Raw genomic sequence first — 6,000 nt, 5'->3', positions numbered from 1 at the left:
TCTTTTATTATTAGTAGTATTATTTATAGTTATCATTGCCTGGTTTGATGGAATAGAGCACAACTACATGCTAGCAGACAAACCAAGTCTCCCTGAAGCTGCGGGACTCTCCCGCATTTCGGTAGTGGCTCCCTGAGTCACATATAATCTCCCGGAATTCAGAACGAGTGCCCCAAGAGCGCACTGCACACAAACGCGCACACAGGCGACAGACTTTTTTTCTCTAATCGCGTGTGGGAAGGAGAGAGAGAAAACAGAGAGGGTTCTGATTGGCCTGTTCTCTGCAAAGAGTCTGTTAGACAGCCAATCAGTTTTTAGTGTGGGCGGGCAGTGCTTTTCCCCCCTCCCGGACGGGATTTGTTCAGTGAGTGAGAGAAAGCAGATCATGGCGGAGGCAATATTAATAATTATTGTAATATGATAGGAAATGTTTTTGATGTTGTGCAATTTTTTGTGATATTGTAACTGTCAATTTTTGTCAAATAAAGGCTTTTCTTCCAAAAAAAAAAAAAGGAAAGCAGAGGCAGGGCCTTCCAAAAAGAAAAAAGATAAAACTAATTTCACCTCTGAATACTCTAAATTTAATTTTAAAAAAGTAAAATTAATCAATATAAAAGTAAAGTTTCGTTATCCTTTGGTGTGTGTCCATTTTTTTTTTTTTTTTTTTGGGGGGGGGGGGGGGGGGGGGGGATGTAACCTCCCTGAAATCAACTTTCTGGTGGTGTCCAGGAGAAATCTTTTTCTCTTCAAACTAGCTGGTCACTGTCACATGAAACAAAACAAAAAGATAATATGAAGAGAATGTATAAAATATGAAGCTTAAAAAAATATAAAACTAAAGATTTTGTAAGAATATGTAAAAGAATGACAAAAACATACAAAGATACGAGCAGCCTTACTTAGCCACCTAGCTGACAAATTAGCACCTATTTCACCAGTAACAAAGGCCAGCCAGTGAGTATTTTTTTTTTTTTTTTTTTTTTTGCAGAGCTTGGTTAGCTAACCTTACACGGGTTTAGCAAAGCTAACCTTACCCGGGTTTAGCAGAGCGCAATGCAAAGCAGGGTCAAATCCAGTACCAGTCAAAAACCAGTTAAATGTTTTGGGTTTTTTTTTTATCTCTTCATTTAATTGATTTTTCTACATTGTATTTTAATAATAAATACATCAAAATATTAAAGGGACACATATGGATTTAACTAGTAAACAAAACAAGTGTCTGTCCTCCCCAATCTAAACCTGATCAACTGAGACGGTGATTTGAGGTGATTTGGGATGAGCTGGAGCTTCACAGCATGAAGGAAAAGCAGCAACTATTGTTCAGCACCTCCAGAAACTCCTTCAAGACGCTGAGAAAACTATTCCAGATTCCAGGTGACTCTCCCTCATGAAGATACTGAGATTAAAATACCAGGAGTGTGCAGATGTCTCATAAAGCTAAAGAAAGAAAGAAAGAAAGAAAGAAAGAAAGAAAGAAAGAAAGAAAGAAAGAAAGAAAGAAAGAAAGAAAGAAAGAAAGAAAGAAAGAAAGAAAGAAAGAAAGAAAGAAAGAAAGAAAGAAAGAAAGAAAGAAAGAAAGAAAGAAAGAAAGAAAGAAAGAAAGAAAGAAAGAAAGAAAGAAAGAAAGAAAGAAAATAATGATATTTTAGGTGACTCTACCTCAGTGTACAAATCTGTCATTAAAGCTAATGCCTGCAATATTGAATTTACAATGTAAAAGAAAGAAACAAACAAACAAAAACACACAAACAAACACACAATTGAAGAGGTGTTTACAAACTTGTATACACGTGCTTCAGCAGATGTGTCCCACTAAACAAAGAGACGTTGAAACGACGTCTTTTCTAGGTCATTTTTGCACGTCCAATTTTGGTCTCCTGAAGGTGCAGACTGTGACGCCAGACGACGTCTTTTTTCTGACGTCTTCTGCACGTCCAGTATTGACGTCCCCCAGACCTCCGGATAAGGGCTAATTCTAGTTTAAATTAAGTCGTTGTGGACGTCTTTTCTACGTGAAATTTACATGTATTCGTTTTTATAGACCAGCTACTTTGAGGCTCCCTGCATAACTGTAGTGCCATTTCAGACGGTGGCAACTGTTCCATTGTTCCAGCTTCAGCAGATCACTGGAAACGCATACAAAGCTAAGCCAAACAATTACTGGAACAGGTTCACAACCTTCTGGAACTAGTTATGCACGTTAGTTATACACAATATGCTTTACAAATAAATTGCATTTCAACCCTCTCACTTTTTCCAAAACATGTCAACCTGCAAAGAACCAGTAAAAGCAAGGGATAAATTAATTACCCCCATCTTACTACTGTTGATTTTAAATTGACCCTTTCTGTTTGGGGAAACATTAATATAATAATAAAAATAATGAGTAAATCTCATTTGGGGTTAATGCCTTTATTTTACATCAACATAACATACACCTTAGATTCACACCATAACAATTTCACTAAACATTTACCTTCCCTTAAAACTATTACAGCTTTACATTACACCTTCCCTTAACAATATTATACCTTCCCTCAACACTATTACACCTTTAACATTACACCTTCCCTCAACACTATTACACCTTCCCTCAAAACTATTACACCTTTAACATTACACCTTCCCTTAACAATATTATACCTTCCCTCAACACTATTACACCTTTACATTACACCTTCCCTTAACAATATTATACCTTCCCTTAACACTATTACACCTTTACATTACACCTTCCCTTAACAATATTATACCTTCCCTTAACACTATTACACCTTTACATTACACCAGGGGTGTCAAAGTACCGGCCCACGCGGTTTCATACGGCCCCTCACGGGTTAACAAAATAAACATACATCTGGCCCGCAATTCAATTTAATTATTTGTGCTTTATTATGTTCGTTTTCATATTTTATCTTAACTTGTATTTTGGTGTGTGTGTGTGTGTGGTTTTTGTTTTTTTTTTGCTTACGCTGCGTTGCCTGCTTTAGTAGTCTTCAGTAGCCTTCAACAGTCTAACCTTGCTGCCGTGGTGTGTCCACTAAACTCCGTAGTTATAAACATCCTGAGGTTAGCAGCGCGCTAACTGACCTGTTTATAATGTAATCCGAGCAGTGCCTCCGTGACGCTGCTCTAAACTGCTGCTGTTAGCTGCTTGGGCTGAAAGATGAACTGTAGAGAGCTGTATTATCCGGTTAGTGGGGTTATTTTATTTCATACACAGAAGAACTTAAAAAATTTCAAAACGCTCCAGACAGGCTCAGCTGAGTCCTGTAGCCCGTGGCTGGGCTGTAGCTCTGACTAAGCAAAGACTGCGGGCTTGTGGTGCTGCAGCTGCAGCTCCGACTAGTGGTTGGATGAGGAACTGCTAAATCTGAGGAAATGCTAAATCTGTCACAGCTCACAATTTTTGATTTTATATTTATTAAGCCTTATTTCAGTATCAAACGTTTTGATCAAAGTTAATATAACTTGTACTTGATGTAATTTCTATTCACTTGAATAGTTTGGTTCTTGATTGATGGAGTTTTTGGATTTCATAACATGACAAATTAAAAGGATTTATGTTAATAGAGCAACAAGCAAACATTTTTCCATGCAACTGTAATATTTGATTGAATAAATAGTATATTGAGAGTTATTTAACATTAAGGAGTAATTACATTCATTTTATATTACATCTGGTTACATTTTCTTATATTTGTAAGTTACATCTGGCCCTCAGAGGACAGCCAATATGTCAATGTGGCCCTCGGCAAAAATGAGTTTGAGACCCCTGCCTTACACCTTCCCTTAACAATATTATACCTTCCCTTAACACTATTACACCTTTAACATTACCCCTTCCCTCAACACTATTACACCTTCCCTCAACACTATCACACCTTTAACATTACACCTTCCCTCAACACTATCACACCTTTCCACTACACCTTCCCTTAACACCATTACAACTTTACATTACACCTTTCCATTACACCTTCCCTTAACATCATTATACTTTCATTAAGATTCTAGGTCCTGAGAGACAGCGGTGTGTCCTCCACGTCTTTGTGGTGCATGTTTGAGATGCTCCGAAGTATGAAGTCCTCGGTGGCTGTCCCGTCACATTTCATGACTCCATCTGCACAAGTAGAAAAAGACAAATTAGAAATCTCAGAAAATGTTGAAGATGGCCATTTATTTTTGTCCCACAACAAACTATTTTAAATTGCCTTATTTATGTAATATTCACATAAACTTACTTCTTCACACTATGGCTTAGCTAACGCTAAGCTAACGGCGGGAATACACATTTAACACCTGACGAGAATTATCGTGCCGTTTTAATTCTCACACATCATATTAAGCTATTTTAATTAATTTTTTCCCACAACAAAGTATTTTAAATTGCCTTATTTATGTAATATTCACATAAACTTACTTCTTCATGCTATGGCTTAGCTAATGCTAAGCTAATGATAAGCTAACGCTAAGCTAAAGCGGGAATACACATTTAACACCTGACGAGAATTATCGTGCCGTTTTAATTCTCACACATCATATTAAGCTATTTTAATATTTTTTTTCCCACAACAAACTATTTTAAATTGCCTTATTTATGTAATATTAACATAAACTTACTTCTTCATGCTATGGCTTAGCTAATGCTAAGCTAATGATAAGCTAACGCTAAGCTAAAGCGGGAATACACATTTAACACCTGACGAGAATTATCGTGCCGTTTTAATTCTCACACATCATATTAAGCTATTTTAATATTTTTTTTCCCACAACAAACTATTTTAAATTGCCTTATTTATGTAATATTAACATAAACTTACTTCTTCATGCTATGGCTTAGCTAACGCTAAGCTAAAGGCGGGAATACACATTTAACACCTGACCAGAATTATCGTGCCGTTTTAATTCTCACACATCATATTAAGCTATTTTAATAAATGTTTTCCCACAACAAACTATTTTAAATTGCCTTATTTATGTAATATTAACATAAACTTACTTCTTCAGGCTATTCAAAATGCACTTGATATTGCCCCAAGTTGCCTAGGTTAATTGTGGGTGCCACAAACTTATATAACTTAACGCTAGCTTAGCGAATTTAGCCAAAGACGGTTCTTTGATTTAGCTTAGATTGGCTTATCAGCCTAGCTCTGGTTAGTGCATTGACTTAATGACCGGACAATGCTTCTACGTTAAAGCTTCGGTTACAGTAAATATTATTTGCATTACGGTCGTTCTCAAAAGTAATTCCAATTCCATTTTAACTATGGCCACTGTTTAGCTATCGTTAGCTAGCTAGCTAGTTAGCTAACTGCCTGGGAAGAGAGGCAACGCCAGCAGGTTCAGGTTAAGACCACAGAGCTAAAACAACTAACACTACAAATACATTAACTTATTATACATATCGTCTTACCTTATAGCTTGGCAGCTGAGTCCGGTCCGGAGCGGAGCTGAGCTGAGCGAGCTGAACTGAATGAGCTGAGCTGAGCTGAGCTGAGCTACTGCAGCAGCCAAAAAATGTTTAGCGTGTTTTGCCTCGGCATATCAGAGTGGAGTTTATGATGACGTGCGGTCTCAGCAAATCAGAGTGGTGTTGACTGGTTGAAATCAACTTAACAATTTTCCACATAAATTGCATTTCCAAATAAAAATAAAAACATACGTAAATAAATACCTACATTCGTTAATTAATTAAATAGATAAAAAATATAATACTCAAATAAATAATTAGAAATAAATGATGCTTAATCATAAATAATCTATATTCATAGTGATTAACAATATTGATAACAACAATTTTGACATACATTTAAAAATAAATATATTCTTAAATAATGTTAATTTCCTGCACCTGTATTAGACGTCCCCATGACGTCCAAAAAAGTGACCTAGTCCGACGTTCAAATGTTTAACTGCATATTGACGTCCAAGTGGGGTCATAGTTAGACGTCCAAATAGCGGACCTAGTTTGCACGTCGTGTAGACGTACAGAATTGG

At 36.5% G+C, this 6,000-nt stretch overlaps 1 long non-coding RNA gene across 1 annotated transcript; it reads right to left on the bottom strand.

Annotated features, from left to right (window-relative positions):
* Positions 1-2,396: 2,396 nt before the first annotated feature.
* LOC125802423 (uncharacterized) lies at positions 2,397-5,758 on the bottom strand. Its single transcript, XR_007439552.1, has 3 exons — positions 5,417-5,758; positions 3,829-4,123; positions 2,397-2,774 (listed from the first exon to the last, which is right to left on the bottom strand). It is a non-coding gene; the product is annotated as an uncharacterized LOC125802423 (long non-coding RNA).
* Positions 5,759-6,000: the final 242 nt, after the last annotated feature.

The sequence above is a fragment of the Astyanax mexicanus genome, chromosome 6 (assembly GCF_023375975.1).
Source record: "Astyanax mexicanus isolate ESR-SI-001 chromosome 6, AstMex3_surface, whole genome shotgun sequence".
NCBI lineage: Eukaryota > Metazoa > Chordata > Actinopteri > Characiformes > Acestrorhamphidae > Astyanax > Astyanax mexicanus.
Note: the sequence above shows the minus strand (reverse complement) of the source record. Positions and strands in the feature narration are given on the sequence as shown.